Below are 14,263 nucleotides of genomic sequence, written 5' to 3' on the forward strand. Positions count from 1 at the left end.
GGAAATTATATAATTATCTTGAATAAGCATCCAAAACTGAGTCTAAGGATCTGATCATACTGGATCAAAATCGAAGCCAAAACTAAGATAAACACCAAGACTAACTGGGATAGGTCCAACCAGAATAGTAGAACCATATCCAACCGAGATACAATGTTGACATCAATGAAAACAATTAACCAAATTCAACATAAATCAACAATCTCCCCCTTTGGCATTGATGGCAACACTGAATGTGAAAAACATCCAAGTGCCAAGGAATGCCAACAATCTCCAAAAGCTAATCTGAAATATCTCTCCCCCATACAATATCTCTCCCAAAGATTTTTTTTGTTTTTCACATGGATACCATCTCTCCCCCTTTGACATCAATGACAAAGGATGGATACCAAACAAAAAATACTGAACCAAATAGCTGTCTACTCCCCTTGAGTAGTAGCATAATCTCATCAACCTGGATCAAATAAAATATATGATAAGCTCACCGAATTGGTGCATTCTTGCATCTCTAAGTCTCTTCTAGAGGGTTGGTAACCCCCAACTGATCTCTGAGATATTCAAAAGTGTCTTTAGGCAATGGTGTTGTTAGAATATCTGCAATCTGCTCCTTAGTAGGCACATAAACCAATTTGACTTATTTTGCTTCAACCTTTTCTTTCAAGAAATTATACCTTATAGAAATGTGTTTTGATTTGAAATGAAATATTGTATTCTCTGACATATCAATAGAAGCAGTATTATCAGAGTGAATAACATCCATAAAATCTTAGTACAGTTGGTTGCAGCAACTACATATTTTGCTTCAGTAGTAGATAATGAAGTACATGATTATTTCTTACTAAGCCATGAAACCAACTTCTTCCCAAGAAAGAATGCACCACCAGTAGTTCTTTTATGGTCATCCACATCTCCTACCCAATCAGAGTCTGTATAGGCACATAGTCTGAAATCATCATTCTTTGGATACCTTAACTAAAGGTCTGTTGTACCTACCAAATATTTGAATATCCTCTTAACAACAATATCATGAGTCCCTCTAGGATCTGACTACAATCTAGAAGCAATATAAACAACATTCATTATATTAGGTCTAGTCTAAGTTAGGTACAACAATCCACCAATCATTGATTTGTATCTACTTCGGTTCACTTTAGGAGATTTATCATCCTTTGAAAATTTGCAACCGGTTATCATAGGAGTACTAACAGGTTTAGAATTCTCATGAAGTCCAACTTTCTTAAGCAATTCCTTCACATACTTATTTTGACAAATGAAAATACCTTTATCGGTCTATGTAATCTAGAAACCTAAGAAAAATTTCATCTTACTAATCATAGACATTTTAAATTCATTCTTCATATCATCAGCAAATTTCACACATAGGCTTTCTTCTCCTCCAAAAATGATATCATCCACAAAGACTTCAATAATCAATATGTCATCATGCTCAATTTTATGATATAGGTTACTGTCAACATTACCTTTGCTAAAACCAAGCTTAGAAAAATATCTATCCAATCTAGCATACCATGCTCTAGGGGCTTGTTTTAGTCCATATAAATCTTTCTTTAGTCTACAAACCATGTCCTTGTCTTCTAATAAAGAAAATCCACCAAGTTGCTCAATGTAGACTTCCTCCTCAAGATCTCCATTCAGAAATGCACATTTGACATCCATCTGATATACTTTGTAGTTCTTGTGTGCAACATAGGCAAGAAATAGGCTTATCCCTTCAATTCTTGCAACTAGAGCATAAGTCTCACCATAATCAACTCCTTCATGTGAATAACCTTTGCAAACCAATCTGAACCTGAAAACCCATTTGGTTCCAATGATATTCTTATCTTTAGGTATAGGAACTAATTCCCATGTTTTGTTCTTTTCTATTTGATCTAATTCTTCTTCCATTGCTTTCATCCAATTTTTATCTTTACTTGCTTCAATAAATGATTCAGGTTCAATTTGAGAAATTAAAAATACCTCTTCAATAGCTAGCCTTCTTCTAGTCATCACACCTTTCCTTTTATCTCCAATGATCTGATCTTCAGAATGATTTAGTTTCACATACTTGGGAGTCTTTGAATTTTCTTGATTTACTAACTCTTTTTATTGTTCATTGGTCACTATTGAATTTTTTGATGTTGTCGGAGTCACCGATTCTATGCTTTGAACAGATTCTTGCATTACCGGTTCTGGTCTAATAATTGAATCTTCCAATCCATAGTCATATGATCTGACCTGATTATTGTCGTGCTCATCCACCTTAACATTTATGCTCTCCATTATCCTATTCAATCTTTTGTTATAACATCTATATGATTTTCTCTTAGTAGAATGACCCAAAAATATTCTTTCATCACTTCTAGGATATCCTAATGCATCAACTCTTCTAATGTAGCATTTACTTCCAAAAAATCTGAAATATCTAACAATAGGTGTATGACCAAAACATAATTCATAAGGAGTCTTACTGGTATCACCTTTTATGTGTACTTTGTTGAAAGTGTATAAATGGTATTGAGAGCTTCCCTCCAATAGATATCAGGCAATTTAGCTTTAGTCATCATTGTCCTTGCAGCATCCAATATGGTTCTATTTTTCCTTTCCACCAATCCATTTTGTTGTGGAGTTCTAGGTGCAGAAAGTTGTCTTCTAATTCCATTATTTTCACAAAAGTTTTTGAACTTGCTGGATGTCTCAGTCTATATCGCTTCCATTATATCGCTACCTTGATCTTAACACTTTATCTTCAGTCTTGTCTCAGTCTCAACCATAGCTTTAAAGATTTTGAATTTCTCAAGAGATTTTGATTTTTCTTTAAAAAATGCAACCCGCATCATTCTAGAGTAGTCATCAATATGTAACATAAAATATCTATCACCTTGAAAAAATTTAGTCATCACCGGTCCACGCAGATTAGTATGAATAAGATCAATAATTTCATTAAATTTATCATGTATGCCTCTGAAAGAATTTCTAACTAGCTTACCCATTTGACATTATCTACATATCAGATTATGAGGTTTAACAATCTTGGGTGAATCTCAGACAACCTGTGTTGAACTGATCTTCACTATGCAATCAAAATTTACATGACACGTCCTCTTATGCCATAACCAACTTTCATCAATTTGAGCAATCAAACAATCCTTCTCACCAAAGTTCAAATGAAAAATGTTTCCTTTGGTATGGGTTCCAGAAGCAATTTCTTATCCAGATCTATTGATGATCTTGCATTTACCATCCTTAAATTGCAAATGAAATCCTCTATCCACTATCTGACCTACACTTAAAAGATTATGCTTTAAGCCTTCAACATAATAAACATTATTAGTATCAGTCTTACCATCCAAAGATATTGTTCCTTTGCCTTTGATCCTACATGCCTTGTTCTCTCCAAATTTGACTAGTTTGCGATCAAATTCTTGTAGTGTTAGAAACTTTCTCTTGTCACTGGTCATGTTGTGTGAGCATCCACTGTATATAACCCATTTATCATTTTCTTCAATTTTAGTAGCTAAATATTTCTCCTAAGTATGAGTTGCTTCAATGACATGTTTCGAAGAATCATCCTTGATATTAATAAAGACCCAATCTTTATCAGATCTTCCATTGTCGGTTCCATTTGCAAGTTCATCATCATCATCATCATCATCATCATCATCATCATCATCATCATCATCATCATCATCATCTTCAACATCATCATCATCATCATCGTCATCATCGTTGTCAGTAATACTAAAATCAACATCACCAGCATAATAGCATGACTTATCCTTATTCCTTCTAAATCTAGGTCTACTCTGATATTCTGAATTAGTCTTATAAATTTTCACAAATCTTTCATGTTTCCTAGCAGCTCTTTTAGGGCATGTCAAAGAAAAATGACCAATCTTATTGAATGAAAAATATTTAAAAGGCACTTTTCCTTCATACTTACTTCCAGCCGGTCCTTTAGGAATTCTTCTATCAATCAGGGCATCCAACTCTTCAAGTTCTCTTTCTTGCCTTTCAATGTCTTCCAAGTCTTTAGCATACAACTCTTTCCAATCTATCTTCTTCTTATCAGAGGCAGATGCTTTAAATGTAGTTTCAGTTTTAGTAGCACTCTGATCTCCAAGTTCCTCAAGTTCAAAAGTAGTCAATTTCCCAAGTAATGTATCTCTGGTAACAGGGGTACTTAACATTGTTTGGAGTTCATTAATTGTAGTAGCCTTCATCTTGTAATCCAGAGGTAGAACTCTCAGAATCTTTGACATAGCCTCATCCTCACTAACTGATCCGTCGCAGCATTTGATTCCCATGACAATTTCATTTACTTTATCCATGAAAGAAGTAATCTTCTCATCTTCTTCCATCTTCAAAGTTTCATATCATACCCAGAAACCTTCAAGTTTTGCATTCTTTACTGCTTGGTCACCTTCATAAAGGGTTTCAAGCTTCAACCAGGTCCGCCTAACATTCTCCAACTCTATGACATTCAATAGATTTTCATCATATAGGGAGCTCAACAATGCTTATTTTACTCTAACATCATTTTCAACTCTCTTCTTCTCATCAGCAAGGTCTGGTGTTCTAGAATTAGGATCATGAGGTATATACCCTTTCTCCACTATCTCCCAAACTTCAGCTCCAAGACATCTTAGATGCATCTTCATTCGCTCCTTCCATATTTTGTAATTTGTACCATTAAATATGAGACTCTCCTTTCGATAGGGATTGAATGGAGAACTTGATGCTAATACCATCGGATCTCCTTAAGCGATTAAGCTTCTGCAAAGAGGACCTTGCTCTAATACCATTTGTTGGATTGATCTGATATCGGGAGAAAACTGAGAGGGAGGGGTGAATCAATATTCTCACAAGTACAACAGTTAATGCAAATTATAAGATTAATATCAAAGCACAACATAATGAAAGATAAATCATGAAAGCACAGTACACATGACACCAATATTTTGATGTGGAAAACCCACTAAAGGGAAAAACCATGATGGGAAACCCTACCCACAATCAGATAATACTTTTGCAGCAGTATGTTACCAGTTGCCTGAGACCTATTTAGGTGATCTACCAGAACCCATTCTGAAGCTTGCAAAGCCTTGGATGTTGATCTCAATGTTTCTTGGCGTGTGTCTGACCTTCTAGGTTTCATCCTTTGGATTTTTCTGGAGGAATCTCTTGGTGGAGGCCGACCTTGCTTATTTTGCACGTTAGGTCTTGTTCTTCAAGTTTTGATCCTTTTTGCACCAACCAGATTCTTTGGATCGATATATGTGTGTGTGTGTGTGTGTGTAATCATGCTTTAAAATGAATCAAGGAGTATCATATAGATAGACTGTGCCTAGAAGATAGATCTTTCGATTCAAGGTCCCAGTGTAACCTATTCTACCAGGTCTATGTGTCGATATGTTGAAACCCAGTTGTTACGGTTTGGATGTAATTAACTTTCATGCAATAAAATTATTTGTTATGCATTGCCTCCATCATATCTATGTGTTTCCATTGTGTTTACTCTTGCTAACCGATTTGGACTGATCTCCTCAAGGTCCCTCCTCACCGATGACTACTTCAAGTGGTATTAGAGTGAAGTTCATTCTAGAGGTTGTGTGTCCTAAATCTTGTTGTAGGGTGGCAGATTGCGGATCTGACCTGCAATTGCAAAGGACCAGCGTGGATCAATTGCGTGAAGAGGAACTAGGAATGGTGGAGCGTGTGGGAATGCAGACCCTATTGTAATGGAGATGTTGTGACGAATAGCAGCTTGGTTAGAAGTCGTGGAGACAGCCCAGAGAAGAGGTCAACATGTTGGGGATGTGAGTGAAGATGAAGGAGAATAAGCCCCGGCAGAACAAGTGAAACTACCGATAGTTGATCCAGAGGAGGAAAGGTTTTTAAGGGTTTTGAGTAGGGCAAACACTAAACCTCATTTTACCCCACTGAAATATGATGGGAAGTTAGATTCAGATGAATTCATGGATTAGATCTCGGAGATGCAGAAGTATTTTGATTTTGAAAATATTGTAGAAGAGAGGAAGGTGAAATATGCCTATACCCAGTTGAAGGGTCATGCATCTCTTCGGTGGGAGTACTTGCAAGTAGATAGGTAAAGAAGAGGTAAAGAAAAGATTAAGACATGGGATAGGATGATTGCTAACTTAAAATCAAAGTTTTTCCCAACAAATTATCAAGTAGATTTGTTCTAAAAGTTGCAAAACCTGAGACATAAGGAATCTAGTGTGAAGGAGTACACCGAAGCATTTTACAAGTTGAACATCAGATCTAGACATGTGGATGATGAAATTGAACAAATTACAAGATATTTGAACGGATTGTGGATGTCTATACAAGATGAACTCAGTATGATCAAATTAGAGAGTGTTGAAAAGTCTTACCAGTATATAATAAAGGTTGAAGAGAAACTGAATAAAAGGCATGAGGAGAGATAGAGAGGTAGAGGTGGAAGGTTTACCGGAGGAATATTTCAAGGAGGAAGAAGATACACCGGAGAAAGATGAACCAGTACAGATCAAAACAAGGACAAGGAAGTGAGAAAGGAAGGTAATTCATACCGGAAGGATGATAGAATTTTTTATCGGAGGAGAGAACCAGATGGTTACCGGAATGAGAACTTTGGAAGACAAGACAAAAGGACATTCAGAGGAACCTTTTTTAAATGTGGAGGAGAAGGACATCGTGTATTTGAATGTAAGAAGTCAGAGGCTACCGAAAGAGCAGTAGTGGTGGAGGAGAACCCAACTAGATCAGACAATAAACCAGAAGATGGAGAACTGTTGATGATGAGGAGAGATTTGTGTCATGCCGGAGGAGATAAAGAACCCTTGCAAAGGAAGAACCTATTCAAGACCAGATGTAAGGTATCTGGTAAGTGTTGTAAAGTTGTTATTGATAGTGGTAGTTCAGATAAGCTTGTTTCAGAAGAGATGGTGAATAAGTTAAAATTGGAGAGATTGAAACACCCTAAGCCTTACCAGATAGCAAGGATTCAGGATAAACATAAGTTGTTAGTAAGTGAACAGTGTTTAGTAAAATTGAAAATTGGGAATTATCATGATGAAGTTTTGTGTGATATTATACCTATGGACAGTTCTTTTGTTGGGAAGACCTTGGTAATTTAAAAGACAGACAATACATGATGGGAGGAAGAATAAATACACTATTGTGGCCAATGGGATGAACAAAACCTTGTTACCTTTGGAGGAACCTTTTAAGAGTGAAGTTTGTACAAATACCAAAATCTATCTAATAGATGGAAGGAAATTTATGGATGGACTGAGACATGAGAATGTGTGTTTTGCCTTAATTCCTAAGAAGACTAAGAGACTGAAGCCGAAAGGAGAACACCCGACAGAAATAAGAGATTTGCTAGCAGAGTATGGGGACATCATTTCAAATAATGTACCTGATGGATTGCCACATGTTAGAAGTATTAGTCATTGCATGGACTTAGTTCCCAGAGCTAGTTTGCCTAACAATGTTGCACACCGATTAACACTGACAGAGATTGAAGAACTGAATAAACAAGTGCATGAGCTATTGGAGAAAGGTTTGATCAAGGAAAGTTTGGACCCTTATGCAGTACCAGCGGTATTAGCACCTAAGAAGAATGGAGAATGGAGGATGTGGAGAAATTCAAGAGCAATAAACAAGATCACAGTGAAATATTGGTTTCCCTTGCCTAGGATGCATGACATAATGGACTATTTGAGTGGAGAAAAGTACTTTACAAAGATAGATTTGAAGAGTGGATATCATCAGATCAAATCAGAGAAGGTGATGAATGGAAGACAACATTTAAGATAAATGAAGGATTATATGAATGGTTGGTGATGCCTTTTGGACTAACTAATGCACTGAGTACTTTCATGAGGTTGATGAATGAGGTTTTGATGAAATTCTTGGGTAAGTTTTTTAGTGTGTATCTGGATGATATTCTGATTTTTTAGTAAGACAAAAGAGGAGCATTTGTTGTAGTTAAGACAAGTTTTGCAGAGGTTGAGAGAAGAAAAGTTACTGATCAATATCAAGAAATGCACTTTCATGAAGGATGACTTAGTCTATTTAGGATTTGTGGTATTTGAGGATGGTTTGAAGATGGACCCTGAGAAAGTGAAAGCCATTGTTGAGTGGCCTACACTAGAAAGCATTGGAGAGGTAAGATCATTTCATGGATTGGCTAGTTTTTACTGAAAGTTTATCATAAATTTCAGTTCAGTTTGTAACCCTATGACTGATACCATGAGGGGAGATAGAAAGGAATTCAAGTGGACCACTGGAGCAAACAAATTTTTTTAGTTGTTGAAACAAAAAGTGACTAAATAGCATGTGTTGGTTTTACCAAATTTCAATAAGTTATTTCAAGTGGATTGTGATGCAAGTGGAACAACAATAGGAGCAGTTTTGAGTCAAGAAGGGAGAGCAATAGCATATTTGAGTGAGAAATTGAATGATGCCTAGAAGAGATATTCGGTATATGATCAGGAATTTTATGCCATAATTCAAGTCTTGAAGAAATGGAGACATTACTTGTTGCCTAAGGAGTTTGTGTTGTATACATATCATCAAGCTTTGCAATATTTTAACAGTCAGAGTAAGTTGAATCAGATACATATGAGATGGGTAGAGTTCTTGCAGAGTTACACCTTTGTGTTGAAACATAGAAGTGGTAAATCTAACAAAGTTATTGATGCATTGAGTAGGAGAAGGAATTTCCTGATAAAGATGAGAGTGACAATATTAGGTTTTGAAGATTTGAAGACCTTGTATGACAAAGACTCAAATTTTGTAGAACCTTGAAAAGCATATAGAGAACTGGTTATGGTTGATAGGAGAAAATGGTTGCATTACTTCATTCGGGATGGGATGTTATTCAAGGGAGTTTAGTTGTGCATACCTAAAAGTTTCATGAGATAGAACCTGATAAAAGAGAAGCATAGTGGAGGATTAGCTGGACATTTTGGCATTGATAAAATAGTTGTATTGGTGAATGAGCAATACTTTTGGCCCCAAATTCATAAGGATGTTAAGAGATATGTGTAGAGTTGTAGAGTTTGTCAAGTTGCAAAAGGTAGTAGTCAGAATGTGGGATTGTATAAACCTTTGACAGTATCGGTAAGACCTTGGGAGGATATAAGTATGGATTTTGTACTTGGCTTACCTAAGACATCAAGAGGGAATGATTCTATATTTGTGGTAGTGGATAGATTTTCAAAGATGGCCCATTTCATACCTTGTAAGAAGACATCATATGCATTACATGTAGCAGACATGTTTTTCAAGGAAGTAGTAAGATTGCATGGATTACCTAAGAGCATAGTTTCAGACAAAGACACTAAGTTTGTTGCCTTTTTTTGGAGAACACTTTGGAAGAAGATGAAGATATATTTGAAGTTCAATTCTACTTTTCATCCACAGATTGATGGACAGATAGAAGTAGTTAACCACAGTTTGGGAAACTTGTTAAGATGTTTAGTAGGAGATAAAATTGGAAGTTGGGATTTGATCCTTGCACAAGCAGAGTTTGCCTACAACAATTCAATGAATAGAAGTACCAGAAAAACACCTTTTGAGATTGTTACCAGAGCGTATCCTAAAGGAATAGCAAAATTGAGAGACATTAGCAGCGAAGACTGGAAGAGTTTAGAAGCAGAAGAATTTGTAGATCACATGGCAGCATTGCATATTCAGGTTAGACAACATTTGGAAGACATGAATAGAAAATACAAGGAGAAGGCATATGAGAAGAGGAGACATAAGAATTTGAAGTTGGCAATAAAGTGATGGTCTATTTGAGAAAATAAAGATTCTCAGTTGGAACTTATAATAAGTTGCAGATGAAGAAGTTTGGACCCTGTAAGATCTTGAGAAAGTTCAGTTCTAGAAATGCATATGAATTAGAGCTACCGATAGTCTAAGTATTTCACCTATATTCAACATTAAAGATCTTCATGAGTACCATGAACCACAATTTAGTGAGGACTATATTGTAGACTGGAGAAACAATTTCCCTAGAAAGAACTAGATCAGATTGAAGAGATTTTGGATAGTAGGATTGGGCGTAGTACCCAAAGCAATCAGTACAAAGAATATCTTGTGAAGTGGAAGAACATATTAGTGGAAGATTCATCTTGGATTTCGCAGGCAAAGGTAGACTGCCTTGGTTTCCCTCTAACCCTAGCAAAGTGAGAGGCTCATAACTTTTTTATTAACCTCGAATGTCTGATGCAGGAGCATCCCTAGTTCACAACAATCTTGCATCAACCAAAAAAACATTTATGTTTTGTTTGCAGTTTCAGTTTTCCTTACTGTGTGTCCCAATTTTGGCTCACCGGTTCCTATGGAGTTGGATTCTACTTGAATACTTGATCATTGTTTCTTTCTTTCAAACTACATCTTATTTGGATCACTTTCTGGCAAGATATCACCACCGGTTTCCATGACAGTTTCTTGTTACTAGTTGCCTGAGACCTATTCTCGTGATCTACTGGAACCCATTTTGAAGCTTGCAGAATCTTAGATGTCGATCTTGATATTTCTTGGCATGTGGTCAACCTTCTACATTTCATCCTTTGGATTTTTCCAGAGGAATCTCTTGGTGGAGACCTACCTTACTCATTTTGCGCGTTAGGTCTTGTTCTTCGGGTTTTGATCCTTTTTGGGTCGACCAAATCCTTTGGATCGATATATATATTTGTAATCATGCTTTAGAATGAATCAAGGAGAGAATCAAGGAGTATCAGATAGATAGACTATGCCTAGAAGATAGATATTTCGATTCAAGGTTTTGGTGTGAGTTATTCTACTAGGCCTGTATGTTGATATGTTGTAACCTGGTTGTTATCAGATGGATGTAATTAACTTTCATACAATAAAACTATCAATTATGCATTGCCTCCATCATATATGTGTGTTTTCATTGTGTTTACTCTTGGTGGCTAGTTTGGACTGATCTCCTCGAGGTCCCTCCTCATAGGTGACTACTTCAAAACCATTGATCCCAATTACATGAATAAGCTACCTATAAATACAGATCATCAACCTTAATGATAAGGTCGGCTAAACCTTAAACCCAAAAACCCATAATTATAAAAATTACATCACACGGTACCACCAGACCAATATTATAATTTACATTACATAGAATGGACCTAGTTCAAATATCCAAACAATTATATTCGTTGGAAATTCCGCTAAGACCAAAATCCAACACATTGGACCAACCAATAGAAACCCTCAATGCAATAACACAGAAATTCTAACCGGATCCAAATAGGACTACCACATTAGCATGCCAGACAATCTAAAGTCACCAAACACTCAGGACACAATCAACAAGCACCTTCAACATGATAAAAACTGATTCCATAAGTCAAACCAAAATCATCTTATCAAAACATCAAATATTGTTAACTGGTAAAGCTAACCAATACCAAGAAATATCAACCAGGATCATAAGCAATAGTTACTGGAGCACCAAAACATAAACCAATAGAATATGGCAAGTATATAATCATCCTGAATAAGCATCCAAAACCTAATCCAAGGATTTGATCATACTGGATCAAAATCAAAGCCAAAACCAAGATAAACACCAAGGCTAACCGAGATAGGTCCAACCGGAATAGTAGAGCCATATCCAACCGAGATACAGTGTTGACATCAATGACAACACTTAATCAAATCCAGCATAAGCCAACAATTACATGGTCACAAATCATTCTTGTAAATAATCCATCTACTTTAAGATGTTGTGTTTCAATTTGGTGGTAGAGGTGTGAGTCATTAAGTGTCATATATTTGGAAAAGAACCCAACCATTCATGTGAGGACAAAGAATATTCATGTCTACTACCATTTTATCTAGAATATGGTAGAGAATATGAAGGTGACACTAGACAAATTTGACTCTTTTTAGAATATCATAAGTGCCCTAATGATGCCAGTGAGCACAAAAAAAATAGCTGGTTATATTAGTCTATGGGTTTCTTAGCACCCAGTAATTAGACAATGGTGTTAACACTCTCTTTTCTCTTGTAAGGTTTTCAAAAAGTGAAAGAATGTGTAGATATATTTGAAAATTTTAATTTAATAAATAAATAGGCCTAATCAACCATTTCACCTTCACCTCATATACATGACAATGGATTTATAGCACTCAATGGTGAAAAGTGAGTTTGACTATACTACATTATTGAAAATGGTATGCATAAGCAAATGGTGACCATTAGAGCCAATGTGAAAAAGGTTGAGTTTAAGTGGAATTATTGTTATGCCACATGTTTCTATATGTAGGAAGATGATTATGGATTAATAATTTGTATGTAAGAGATGTCAATGACAAAGGTGTTCATTTTCTAATCCTATGTTGGACATACATTTGCGATAAACATTGTGAAAATGCAATTATGTTATTTTTGAATAATATTTTATAAGAATGCAATTGAATTTATTTTGAGAGGACCAAGTCAAGTTTCCTAAGGAGATAATGGATTTGTTGATGCTGCTAGAAAGAACCCTTTACTTCGGAGTCTAAAATAATTCAGGGTGATTGGTTTTTTCAAACCAACACCAATGCCATCAAAGTATATGGATGTAGGGTTATTCCTCACATACAACCAAATTTGTTCCTAAGAGATTGGCTTATCTATAAGTGGTTTCAAAATTGAATGAGTCAAATAAGGCCCATCTAAGAGGACAAAGGAAGGGATCCTTATTCCTAACTTCTTGGCTACAAATAAACATAGGTTGGGTCAAATGTACCCAATCATGTAGTCTTACAGAATGGGCTGAGAATGCACAAGGTTTTTTTATCATGAAGAATTCATAAATTAGGTCAGGTTGAGAATCAAAAGGACTAAATTTGTACATGAGGTATTATATGGAGAAGATGTTACAATAAATTGCCTCATCAATGAAGAGGTGAATGAGAAAAGAATAAAATGGATAAGTATCACGAGGGAAAAGAACAAAGAAGGAATATGTATGCTAATTACCCTAGTTCCTATGTAGATGAAGAGGTTCCAATCCTTAGGTTACATAAGATGATTATAAATGTAGATACACTAAATGGAAAGAACCTTGTAATAGAGGAAATGTGAACTTATCAAAGTGATCCTAATTCTCTAGTACCACATGATATTCATGTAGAAAGTGAGTCCACTATCAAGAGAAACCTCAATTTGTTGTTGCCTCTAAGGAGAAACCTACAAAATAGAAAAATTCATTGATCTAGAAGGTGGAGAGGAAGAAACAATGATTGAAGATATTGCAGAGAATGTTGTAAGTGAGGAACAAGAGGTTATAGAAGAAATATATTCATCCTAAAGAGTCTTAATGACTACTATTCTAGGGAGAATAATGGAGGTAAATCTTAAATACTCTAGTGATGATATAAATGATATAAGGACCCTGGCTTATCAATGATTCATGGCAGATGATGAATTTTCCAAGAGATGGGACTTTAGAGATTTAGTAATGAGATTGAAAAGATATGAATATCAAAAGAAGGTTGATGAAGAAAATATTAAAAAATATTCCTCATAATTGGATGAGATATCTCAAAAGGTGTTACAAAAGGTGATTTCTGATGTTAGGAAGATCATTCCTAAGGAAGGAGGGAAAATTGTATAAACATTTATTTATTTTTGCTACCAAATTGGGATATAACCTTTGCAATTATTTTTTATACAATAGAAGATAAGATAAAGAAGTATTTGTTGTGGAAGAGTGATCTAAGAAATCCTTCTTAGGGTCAAGATTTAGCCCCAAATTTGAAACCTTCGTAATATGGGCTATGGACCCAACTACTAATAAGTCAAAGGTAGTTGATAGGATTAATGAATTGAAAGGAAAGTTGATTATCAAAAGGGTAATAAGTATATGCACCCCAAATATTCAACATTGGTAGTAAACATAGCTTTCTTTAGTGAGGCTACAGTCAAAAAGTTGCAGTCTGATTTTGACAAGTTGCATGAGTCATATCTAAAGGTAATTATGGAAATAAGCTAGTTGAGACCTCTTCAACTTATATCCCCAAGTACACTAGTATCTATTGTCTACACCTCATCAAAGATCCACAAACCCTTTTTTTTCAAACAGAGAAGCTTTACTTGTAGAGATCAAAGAATCAAAAGAGTAGATGAAAGGAGCGAGGGAAGATAAAATCAAGATAATTGGAAAAGTAGTTATAGATTTGATTGATTTCAAGTTCTCATAAATAATGGACAAAATTGATGATAGAT

The sequence above is a fragment of the Cryptomeria japonica genome, chromosome 5 (assembly GCF_030272615.1).
Source record: "Cryptomeria japonica chromosome 5, Sugi_1.0, whole genome shotgun sequence".
NCBI classification, from domain to species: Eukaryota; Viridiplantae; Streptophyta; class Pinopsida; order Cupressales; family Cupressaceae; genus Cryptomeria; species Cryptomeria japonica.